This window comes from Triticum dicoccoides, chromosome 3B (genome assembly GCF_002162155.2).
Source record: "Triticum dicoccoides isolate Atlit2015 ecotype Zavitan chromosome 3B, WEW_v2.0, whole genome shotgun sequence".
Taxonomy (NCBI): Eukaryota; Viridiplantae; Streptophyta; class Magnoliopsida; order Poales; family Poaceae; genus Triticum; species Triticum dicoccoides.
Window position 1 is genome coordinate 155,622,268 of NC_041385.1, and position 13,010 is coordinate 155,635,277.

Sequence of the window (13,010 nt, forward strand, 5' to 3'; positions counted from 1 at the left end):
GTCTTTCCCCGGTCTCTGACCAGTTAAGGGGTGTTCGACACCGTCGTCCATAGAGAACTTCAAAAGGGGCTTTATCCAAGCTAGATTGATAGCTGTTGTTATAAGCGAATTCGGCAAATGGAAGGCACTTCTCCCAATCCATTCCGAATGAGATAACAGAGGCTCGAAGCATGTCTTCTAGAATCTGGTTGACGCGTTCCACTTGACCGCTCGACTGAGGGTGGAAGGCGGTGCTAAAGGAGAGACGGGTTCCCATAGCATTTTGGAAACTTTCCCAAAATCGAGAGGTGAAAAGACTTCCTCGATCCGAGTTAATTTCCAAAGGAACACCATGGAGGGACACTATTCGGGAGATGTATAAGTCTGCCAGCTGACTAGCGGTTATACTCTCACGAACAGGTAGGAAATGGGCTACTTTGGAAAGACGATCGACCACGACGAAAATAGCATTATTCCCTCTCTTGGTCCTGGGAAAACCGGTAATGAAATCCATGCCAATTTTATCCCATTTCCATTCAGGAATAGCTAGGGGTTGAAGGGTGCCAGCAGGTCGTTGATGCTCTGCTTTTACACGACGACAGACGTCGCAATTAGCAATATACTGAGCAATTTCTCTCTTCATCCTAGTCCACCAGAACCTCTGGCGTAGGTCCTGATACATCTTAGTGCTACCGGGATGAATGGTGAGAGGAGATTCATGAGCTTCCTTAAGGATCAATCGCCTCAGGTTTCGCACTTTGGGAACCACTAGTCGATTTCCGAAGTATACGACCCCTTGATCGTTAATGGAGAAGCAATTCGCAATTCCTTTCTGAATGTTTCTCTTGATGCGGGAGATTCCCGGATCTACCTTCTGTGCTTTGATAATCTGATCCGTAAGGGTAGGTTTTGCCACCAAGGTGGAAAGAAAACCTTGAGATACAATGTGAAGGTTAAGCTTCCGAAATTCCTCATGGAGAAGCGGTTGACTTTGTTGTAGCATCAGATTGTTACAATAAGATTTACGACTTAGCGCATCAGCCATGACGTTGGCTTTCCCTGGGGTATAGGTTATTTCTAAGTCGAAGTCTGTGATCAATTCAACCCAACGTCTTTGCCTGAGATTTAGATCCGGTTGGGTGAAAATGTACTTCAGGCTTTGGTGATCAGTGAATATTTCGCAACGGTTACCGAGGAGGTAATGTCACCAGGTTTTAAGTGCATAGACTACGGCTGCAAGCTCTAGATCATGAGTGGGATAATTCTCCTCATGTGGGTGCAATTGCCGTGAAGCGTAGGCAATTACGTGTCGATCTTGCATGAGAATGCAACCTAGTCCTTGTCGCGAGGCGTCGCAGTAGATAACAAAGTCCTTGGAGAAGTCCGGCGGTACCAGTACGGGAGCAGAGGTCAGGCGTCTTTTCAGTTCCTGAAAGCTGTGCTCACATTGTGGAGTCCACTCGAACTTCTTATCTTTCTTGAGGAGTTCGGTTAGAGGTTTGGCAACTTTGGAGAAGTTCTCGACAAAGCGACGACAATAGCTCGCTAAGCCCAGAAAACTCCGAACTTGCTTGACCGATTCAGGTGGAGTCCAATTAAGGACGGCTTGAACTCGCTCAGGGTTAACAGCAATACCTTTACCAGATATTACATGACCCAAATAGGTCACTTCTGACAACCAGAATTCACATTTAGAAAATTTGGCATAAAGGCGATGCTCTCGAAGTTTCTGCAACACTAGCCTTAGATGTTCGGCATGTTCTTCCTCGTTCTTGGAGTAGATGAGTATATCATCGAGGTAAACCACGACGAATTTATCCAAATACTCCATGAAGATTGAGTTCATTAACCGAGAAAAGGTGGCTGGAGCGTTGGTTAATCCGAAGGACATGACGGTGTACTCGTATTGGCCATAACGAGTAACAAAGGCCGTTTTAGGAATGTCCCCGTTTCTGATTTTGATTTAATGGTAGCCCAACCTCAAATCCATCTTGGAGAAGACTGAGGATCCAGCGAGCTGATCATACAGGTCGTTGATCCTGGGAAGCGGATATTTGTTCTTGATTGTGACCAAATTGACAGGTCGGTAATCTACAACCATCCGGTCCGTACCATCCTTCTTCTTGACGAATAGGACGGGGCAAGCCCACGGAGAAGAGCTAGGTCGGATGAAACCCTTTTTCAAGGACTCATCGAGTTGTTTCTTAAGTTCGGCTAGTTCTAGGGGTGCCATCTTATAAGGTCTTCTAGCAATCGGAACGGTTCCTGGAATGAGGTCTATTACGAACTCAACATCCCTGTCAGGTGGAACACCTGGCAATTCTTCTGGGAAGACATCCGGGAAGTCACGGACTACCGGAACGTCCTCAAGGTCTGGCAAAGGGCTGGCGTTAAGAGAATATAATTGTCGCTTGGCTATTCGGGTCAAGACATTGACTATCTTCCCCGAAGGATGGGTGAGTTGAACAGTCCTAGAGAAGCAATCAATTTGGGCATGATGAGCCGACATCCAGTCCATACCCAAAATGATATTAATATCTGAAGATTTAAGGGATATCAAAGACGCGAGGAAAACAAGTCTGTCGACTTGGATTTCATTTCCATGGCTTACTCGAGAAGTTTGCCATTTGGATCCCGGAGTTTGGATTACCATAGAGGTTGGCATATCACCGAATGCGACGTTATGCAAACGAGCATAATTTTCAGATATAAAAGAATGAGAGGCTCCTGTATCGAAAAGAACAGATGCCGGGTGGCAATTAACAAGAAGCGTACCGAGAACGACGTTGGGATCCTCTTGAGCTTCTTCGGCAGAAATACAATTGACATGGCCACGTGAAGCGGTGACCGGCTTGGCGTGGAATATTTTTCCTGTCGGCTTGCCACGGCCAACAGCTTTAGCAGATTGATTGGGGTTGGTCTGGGGACACTCACGCATATAGTGGCCAGATTCCCCACACTTGAAACAAGTCACGGAACTGGTACGTGGAGGAGCATTGTTAGTTGGACCCCCATAGGGCTTGGCTGGAGCAGACTGTTGAACGGGGCGAGGCGCCTGGAAGGATGGCCTCGGTGTAAACCTAGGTGGCAGGGCGGTGTTGGGTACCCACACGCGGCGCTTCTGAGGACCAGCACCGGATGAGGAACCCATATCACGGCCATGCTTGCGTGTTGCGTCATAGTCAGTCTGACCAGTTTCAGCACTGATGGCTTTGTTGACAAGTTTCTGAAAAGATGTGCACTCATGCAGACGGAGGTCGCGGCGAAGCTCAGGACTAAGGCCCTTACGGAACCTTGCTTGCTTCTTGGCATCAGTAGACACTTCCTCAGTTGCATATCGTGCGAGATTACCAAACTCCCTGCTGTAAGCATCCACAGAGAGTCGGCCTTGGGTGAAACTGCAAAATTCTTCACGTTTACGGTCCATGAGACCCTCCGGAATGTGATGTTCACGGAAAGCCTCACTGAACTCAGCCCAAGTAGTGACATGGCCCGCCGGGCGCATAGCTCCATAATTCTCCCACCATAGACTGGCGGGGCCTTCAAGATGGTATGCAGCAAAGGTGACCTTGTCAGCCTCCGCTACCAGCGCGGAACGCAGTTTGTGAGAAATACTGCGAAGCCAGTCATCAGCGTCGAGAGGCTCGACGGAGTGGTGGAACGTGGGTGGATGTAATTTGATAAAATCACTGAGTGACACCACGTTAGTCCTCTGATGGTGTGCCGTGTTCTGTTCAATACGCTCTAACAAACGGTTGGTCTCCCGCTTGTTTCTCTCAGCTTCCATCATAACCTCGGCTAGTGAAGGAGGATGAGGCAGATTTACATCCCTGGCTTCACTGCCTTCGGCCTGCTCTTGAGAAGCAGGGTTAGCGCGCGTGTTGACCATCCTAGGTAAACAAGACAATGATTTAGTCAGGATGATAAAATTCCGACATAGGATAAAAATGCAAGGAATAACTCGAAATGCAAGATGATCATCCGTATGACATGGTAAAAACAGAACTGCTTCTTTTATTCCATCGTCATACACACCATACAGAGTTTAGTACAAGACCAAACAAAGTACTATTACGGTGAAAAGAGGATTACATCTCATCGGGGGCATTCCAAGCTCCTATACATTATTTTTCTACACCTCCGGAAGGAGTACAAACTAGGTCATATCCCACGAGTCACGCGGGACGATAGACGACACAGCTAGTGCGAACTAGTGATACTACCACTAACTCAGACCGATCCGTAGTAGTCCTCGTAAAAGTCACCTCCATAGCCTGGGAGCTCAACATGATCATCCGGAAACAGACGATCTCGCGGAGCTTGTGGACCATAGGGGCTAGGATGAGGCCTTGGACCAACAAACGGTGGCCTGCGGGGACCGCGAGGTGGGGTGATGCCTCCTACATCACGCCAAACCATCACGTCTGGCAGAGCGGATCTCACAGGATAGAGATCGCGCATATCTGAATATCCAGCTTGCACCGCCGGTGCGAACCGAGTCAAAGTGGCCCAGTGGTCAGCACGGGTATTGAAGAGCTCTAACCTCAAGGCCCGATTTTCACGGTCCTTATCCTCGAGCATCTCGGCAGTGGTGCGAGTCCGTGAATCCTCCTGGGTGGGGTCAGCATAGATAGCCTGGAGATACCCTTGTGCTCCCGGAAGTGATCCTGGCATATACCGGAAATCAGAGTCCCGAAATATACCAGATCTGACTCGCATAATGGTCATCATAGAGTAGGCGGCGTCCTGCACAGCCATCTCAATGGTAACCCCGAGTCCATAAGAGCAGTGAAGAGGCTCGGTGGATCCAGGATAAGATGGAAATATCCTGACAGTGCAGAGATACTGGCTTTGATTAAAGTCTCGGAATTGCTCTTCGACCGTGTACTCAGGATACCAGCGGTATCCAGCCTCGGTCATTACCCTGACCAACTTGGCAGTATGGCCGGGTACATCTAGGCATCGAGTCAGGCGAACCACTTGATTGAGGTCGCGAGTGGCCATCTGAAAGCACAATCATAATGCAAGGGCATTAGAATTTCTAGCAAAATTTCGACAGCATAACAGCTGTAAATGCTCAAGAAGGATTTTGAGACATTTGACAAAGGATTACACACACACTCATCATCATCATAACAAGGTTCTGAATCCATTCTAACAACATAATGTGGTAGTAGAACTGAACTAGGCTTGTATCCATCAAACTTATAAGGTACTACTGATTAGTAACACGTGATCCTGATAGAGAGAATAGGTCCTAATTCCTTAACCCCTGGTGGAAGAATGGACTGACTCAGATCAGAATGTCATAAGATAAAGGAGTAAAAAGAGCCTTACGTTCCATCCCACAAACAATTCCCCTACATATAACTAAAGAATTTCTAGACTCAACATCGACCAGTTTGGCTTGGAGAACCTACAGGCAGTCCGGCTCATATGCCAACGCTGTCAAGACCCCGACTCGATGTCACATCGATCTAGCCGGTAACACCTCATATCACTTTGCGGCCTCACGCACGGTATCCTCACGGGTGTCGCCTTACCTTTGCCCGGGACCGTTTGCGCCTTTTGGCTCACGTATATGATAGTGTCGCTAGCATCCATATGATAAAGAGCCCGGGCTGACATGACTAGTCGTAAACCCAAAGTGGCACAGACTTACAGGGACAGGCATTCATGACCCAGCTTCGAACGTGTCGGTCATCAGCAAGTGGGTCCGGGCTGTAGCACTGGGCTAGCAGGACTCCGGTAAACCGGGCTGTAGCGGGCTAACAGGACTCCGGTACTCAAAGCGTGACATTTCCCCGAAGGGACAGACACAGGAACGAAGAAGGACACATGCCGGCCAGCCTAAGTGTTCCAGAGCAGTAACAAGCTACCATGGCTCAGCGGTAACACTAGGAGACATTTCCCGGTAAGAGAGGCTACTAAAGATAAACAACTAGATAGTCAGATCCCACACATACCAAGCATTTCAATCATACACACAATATGCTCGATATGTGCAAATACAACGAAGCATCACAACATGACTCTATGACACAAGTACTTTATTTAAGGCTCAGAGAGCCATACATGACATACACAAAGGTACGGGTCTCACGACCCAACATACAAGTCATACAGTCATACAAACCAGCAACGGAAGTAACTTGTCTGAGTACAGACAACTAGTAAAATAAAAGAGGCTTGGGAAACCTAGCTATACTACAAGGTCCTGCACAAGCTTAGGGTCACCACCTGGGTCTTTCAGCCTACTCGTTGATGTCAACGTCTACATAGAACCCATCAGAAGGGGTTGCAGCGTCTTCTGTAAAAATGTAAATTATAGCAACATGAGTACAAAGGTACTCAGCAAGACTTACATCAGATCCTACATACATGCTTAGTATCAAGAAGGGTTGGTGGAGTTATTGCAGCAAGCCAGCTTTGACTCTTGGCTAGACTATCCTACGAGACTCCAACTTAAAATGGTTTTGCGCACACGAGTCCACTACTCACCAATTCAATACACTACCGAGGATCCGCCTCCGTCTTCCTACGGAAGAGCCATCCTCGGCACTCACACTTATCTTGAGGCTTTTAACAGTTTCCATTTACTTGTCTATGAACTGTATAAGCAACCAAGTAGTCCTTTACCGCGGACGCGGCTATTCGAATAGATCATGTTAACCCTGCAGGGGTGTACTTCTTCATACACGCTCTCACCACTTACCGTCGTTTACACGACATGTACTCGGCAACCTTCAAGCGGAAGCCCAACGTGGGTGTCGGCCACGACCTACCTAATCACCTAAGCCTCCAGTCCAGGTTTATCGCCTATCCAGGTTCCATCCGCAGGGAGTCCGGCCGAGGTTTCCCATACGGCCCCGAACGATGTGAACAGGGTTCCCGAGATACCGAACGGGTATTCGGTACACCGTGCCACGTACCTACCGCATCACATCCCACCCCTACGGTCAGCGCTGTCCACGGCCTCCAGTAGGCTACAAACACCAGAAACTACTTGCAACTCCTGGACGGAGAACTAGGGTGAATAAGAAGCCGAGAGGGTCCATTGGTTTCGGGCCCAATGCATGGTAGTAGTTGATTCTTAAATCACACATACAGATCTCAGTGCTTAAGGTCGGCTTCAATGAAACAACCCACCATGTACTCCTACATGGCCTCTCATCGATACCTTTACCAAATCGTGTTCACCACACCACTCTCATTACCGACATAAACATTTCACTCTAGCCCATCACCCAGATGAACCAGACCTGACACGACTCTAAGCATAGCAGGCATGGCAAGGTAGGAACAACACATACATATGGCTCAAACAACTCCTACACATGCTAGTGGGTTTCATCTAGTTACTGTGGCAATGACAGGTCATGCAGAGGAAATGGGTTCAACTACCGTAGCACACAGCAGTTTGAAACGCGTTGTCTTAATGCAGTAAAAGAGAGCAGGAGCGAGAACATGGGATTGTATCGATATGATCAAATGGTTGGTTGCTTGCCTGATGGTTCGATGCACTGATACGGTTCTTCGTTAGGGTAATCACGGTACTCTTTGGGGACAGAACCTGCCGCAGAGAGCACCGATTCACAAACATTACCAAACAGTATGCAACAATATGATGCATGCATGAGACATGGCAAAATGAGTGTATTGGGCTAATGCAACTAAAACCAGAAGGGTTTGAACAAATTTGAATCAAGGATTCAAATTTCAAATTCAAATATGGCCTTTTAAAGTGCTTTTCCTTGTTCTGCTTAAAACATCAATTTAACTTGTTTGATCATGCATGAAAATAGTACAGATGGATAGATTGGATTTTTCTGATCATTTTTCATATATAATTTGTCCAATTTGGAGTTACAGAATAAAAGTTATGAATTTTTGAAGTTTAAATAATATTCTGGAATTTCCTGATTTAAATTAAATCCAGAAAATCAATTACTGCGTCAGCCTGACGTCAGTGTGACGTCAGCAGGTCAACGGAACTGGTCCAGGTCAAACCTGACAGTGGGTCCCGCATGTCAGGGTGATTATTTTAATTAAAACTAATCCTGTTTAATTAACAGGGCTGGGCCCCACCTGTCATTGACTCAGGGGAGTCAACCAGGGCCCACCCGTGGTCAAACCCGGTCGGCTGCACCGGCGTTTAGCCGCCGGCGAGCCCGACGCGGCGGCGGAAGTGGTTTTGACCATTTCGGCCACCAAATGGGCCGCGGAGACCACCGGAGTGGAGCTGAGGACAAACCGCAGCTCTTGGCGGAGTCCGTTGGGGTCGGGGTGGCCGGAGTTGGCGCCGGCGACGACTTTGGCGGCCACCGGGGTTCGGTCGGAGGTGAACTTGGCGCTAGAGGGTTCGGTGAGGCTCGTGGAGTAGCTAGCTAGGTGCTGCGGAACTTGGTGAGTAAGATGGACACCATCTTGTGGCCGGGGGATGACCGGGAGCACGTCGGCGACGAGCTCCACGGCGGTGGGTGCGGTTGAGCTCCGGGAGGTTGCTACACGGCTCGGGAGCAAGAACGGAAGGGAGGGGAAGATGGCTAAGCTCACAGTGAGTGCGACGGAGTTCTTGGTGCGGCCGAAGATGGACCGGAGCGACGACGGCGTTGAAGGGGATCTCCGGCGACGGTGAGCTCGGGCGAGGTCGGTGCGGTGGTCTCGGGCGTTGCGAGCGCTCGGGGCTCGGCTGCTCGATGAAGTGGACAGCGGCGGAGCTCCTGGACACGGTGAGACGGCGTGGGGTGGTCGGAGGGCGTGGCTACGGCGAGGGGGTGGCGGCGATGGCGTCGGCCATGGCTGGGGCGTGCGAGGGGGAGGAGCTGGAGAGGAGAGGGGGTGTCTGGGGGGTTCGGGGGAGAGAGGGAGGCCGATCCACGACGTCACCTGGTGAGGGGAGCGGCGAGGCGGCGAGCAGGTGCGTGGCGCACGCCGCGGTCGCCGTCGGGCACCTGCCTGCCTGCCTGGCCGGCAAGCAGCTCGCTGGAGCGGTGCTGGGCTGGGCCGGCAGGTGGGCCGGGGGCAGGCGCCAGGTAAGCTTTCCCCCTTTTTTTTCTGTTTCTGTTTTTATTTAATATATCTGCAACTTTGTTGAATTTAATAAAATACCTAGGCAACTTCAAAAATCACCAAATCACTCCTGGTCCATAGTTGGATTATTTCCAACATGAAACATTTTAGTTTGGAGGTATTTGAGCATTTAAATATTTTATATAATTTTAAATGCCCAAATTCAAATATTTATGAATTAATTCAAAAACCCTAAGATGGCCTAGGAAAATGTGCACCACTTTTGGCAGAGGTTCTGAACCAAGACAAAAATGATGGGCATTTTAGAAGGGCATTTCAGGTTCATTGAAAATTATTTTAGTAAACCCTAGTTGGTTTCAGAGGGGACTGGGGGTTCTGTCATCCCCATTTCAAGTTTCTGATGAAAGAGTAAACATGATGCAACACTCTAATGCATGACTAGCTAGGGTGTGACAATAGAAGCACTCAGTCTCGGGTTAAGGTTCAACCTTGGGTTTCTTCACTGGAGCAGCAGCTGATTTGCCGTTTCACGAAGTATCCCTTCTTGCCCTTGCCCTTCTTGAAACTAGTGGTTTCACCAACCATCAACAATTGATGCTCCTTCTTGATTTCTACTTTCGCGGTGTCAAACATTGCGAATACCTCAAGGATCATCATATCTATCCTTGATATGTTATAGTTCATCACGAAGCTCTAGCAGCTTGGTGGCAATGGCTTTGGAGAAACATCACTATCTCATCTGGAAGATCAACTCCCACTCGATTCAAGTGATTGTTGTACTCAGACAATCTGATCACAAGCTCAACGATTGAGCATTTCTCCCTTAGTTTGCAGGCTAAGAAAATCGTCGGAGGTCTCATACCTCTTGACGTGGGCACGAGCCTGAAATCCCAATTTCAGCCCTCGAAACATCTCATATGTTCCGCGACGTTTCAAAAACGTCTTTGGTGCCTCTTCTCTAAACCATTTAACTGAACTATCATGTAGTTATCAAAACGTGTATGTCCGATGTTCGCAACATCCACAAACAACGTTTGGGGTTCAGCACACTGAGCGGTGCATTAAGGACATAAGCTTTCTACTGTCCGCATAATCGCTACTATCAACTTTCAACTATATTTTCTCTAGGAACATATCTAAACAGTAGAACTAAAGCGCGAGCTTACGACATAATTTGCAAATATCTTTTGACTATGTTCAGGATAATTAAGTTCATCTTATGAACTCCCACTCAGATAGACATCCCTCTAGTCATCTAAGTGATTACATGATCCGAGTCAACTAGGTCGTGTCCGATCATCACATGAGACAGACTAGTCATCATCGATGAACATCTTCATGTTGATCGTATCTACTATACGACTCATGCTCGACCTTTCGGTCTCTTGTGTTCCGAGGCCATGTCTGTACATGCTAGGCTTGTCAAGTTAACCCTAAGTGTTTTGCATGTGTAAAACTGTCTTACACCCGTTGTATGTGAATGTAAGGATCTATCACACCCGATCATCACGTGGTGCTTCGAAACGACGAACTTTAGCAACGGTGCACAGTTAGGGGAGAACACTTCTTGAAATTGTTGTAAGGGATCATCTTATTTACTACAGTCGTTCTAAGTAAACAAGATGCATAAACATAATAAACATCACATGCAATTATATAGTAGTGACATGATATGGCCAATATCATATAGCTCCATTGATCTCCATCTTCGGGGCTCCATGATCATCATCGTCACCGGCATGACACCATGATCTCCATCATCATGATCTCCATCATCGTGTCTTCATGAAGTTGTCTCGCCAACTATTACTTCTACTACTATGGCTACCGGTTAGCAATAAAGTAAAGTAATTACATGGCGTTGTTTAATGACACGTAGGTCATACAATAAATTAAGACAACTCCTATGGCTCCTGCCGGTTGTCATACTCATCGACATGCAAGTCGTGATTCCTAATGATGTATGGGTTTCATCACATTCTTCTTGGCCATATCACATCACATAGCATACCCTGCAAAAAAAGTTAGACGTCCTCTAATTGTTGTTTGCATGTTTTACGTGGCTGCTATGGGTTTCTAGCAAGAACTTTTCTTACCTACGCAAAACCACAACGTGATATGCCAATTGCTATTTACCCTTCATAAGGACCCTTTTCATCGAATCCGTTCCGACTAAAGTGGGAGAGACTGGCACCCGCTAGCCACCTTATGCACCAAGTGCATGTCAGTCGGTGGAACCTGTCTCACATAAGAGTACGTGTAAGGTCGGTCCGGGCCGCTTCATCCCACAATATCGTCGAAACAAGATTGGACTAGTAACGGTAAGCATATTGAACAACAACAACGCCCACAACTACTTTGTGTTCTACTCGTGCAAAGAATCTACGCAATAGACCTAGCTCATGATGCCACTGTTGGGGAACGTAGCAGAAATTCAAAATTTTCCTACGTGTCACCAAGATCTATCTAAGGAGAAACCAGCAACGAGGGGAAGGAGAGTGCATCTACATACCCTTGTAGATCGCTAAGCGGAAGCGTTCAAGAGAACGGGGTTGAAGGAGTCGTACTCGTCGTGATCCAAATCACCGGAGATCCTAGTGCCGAACGGACGACACCTCCGCGTTCAACACACGTACATCCCGGTGACGTCTCCCATGCCTTGATCCAGCAAGGAGAGAGGGAGAGGTTGAGGAAGACTCCGTCCAGCAGCAGCACAACGGCGTGGTGGTGATGGAGGAGCGTGGCAATCCAGCAGGGCTTCGCCAAGCACCGCGGGAGAGGAGAAGGGAGAGAGGCAGGGCTGCGCTAGGGAGAGGTCAAAACTCATGTGTTGGCAGCCCCAAAACCCTCAAGTATATATAGGGGAGAGGGAGGGGGGTGCGCCCCCCTCTAGGGTTTCCACCCCAAGGGGTGCGGCTGCCCCCAATCCCATCTAAGGGTGGCGGCCAAGGGGGAAGAGGGGGGAAACTTGCCCCCCAAGTTAGGTGGAAGCACCCCCTCCCCAAACCCTAGGCGCCTTGGGCCCTTGTGGGGGGGCGCACCAGCCCACCTGGGGCTGGTCCCCTCCCACACTTGGCCCATGCAGCCCTCCGGGGCCGGTGGCCCCACTTGGTGGACCCCCGGGACCCTCCCGGTGGTCCCGGTACGTTACTGATAAAACCCGAAACTTTTCCGGTGACCAAAACAGGACTTCCCATATATAAATCTTTACCTCCGGACCATTCCGGAACTCCTCGTGACATCCGGGATCTCATCTGGGACTCCGAACAACATTCGGTAACCACATACAAACTTCCTTTATAACCCTAGCGTCATCGAACCTTAAGTGTGTAGACCCTACGGGTTCGGGAACCATGCAGACATGACCGAGATGTTCTCCGGTCAATAACCAACAGCGGGATCTGGATACCCATGTTGGCTCCCACATGTTCCACGATGATCTCATCGGATGAACCACGATGTCAAGGACTCAATCAATCCCGTATACAATTCCCTTTGTCTAGCGGTATAGTACTTGCCCGAGATTCGATCGTCGGTATACCGATACCTTGTTCAATCTCGTTACCGGCAAGTCTCTTTACTCGTTCTGTAACACATCATCCCGTGATCAACCCCTTGGTCACATTGTGCACATTATGATGATGTCCTACCGAGTGGGCCCAGAGATACCTCTCCGTTTACACGGAGTGACAAATCCCAGTCTCGATTCGTGCCAACCCAACAGACACTTTCAGAGATACCTGTAGTGCACCTTTATAGCCACCCAGTTACGTTGTGACGTTTGGTACACCCAAAGCATTCCTACGGTATCCGGGAGTTGCACAATCTCATGGTCTAAGGAAAAGATACTTGACATTAGAAAAGCTTCAGCATACGAACTACACGATCTCTATGCTAGGCTTAGGATTGGGTCTTGTCCATCACATCATTCTCCTAATGATGTGATCCCGTTATCAATGACATCCAATGTCCATGGTCAGGAAACCGTAACCATCTAT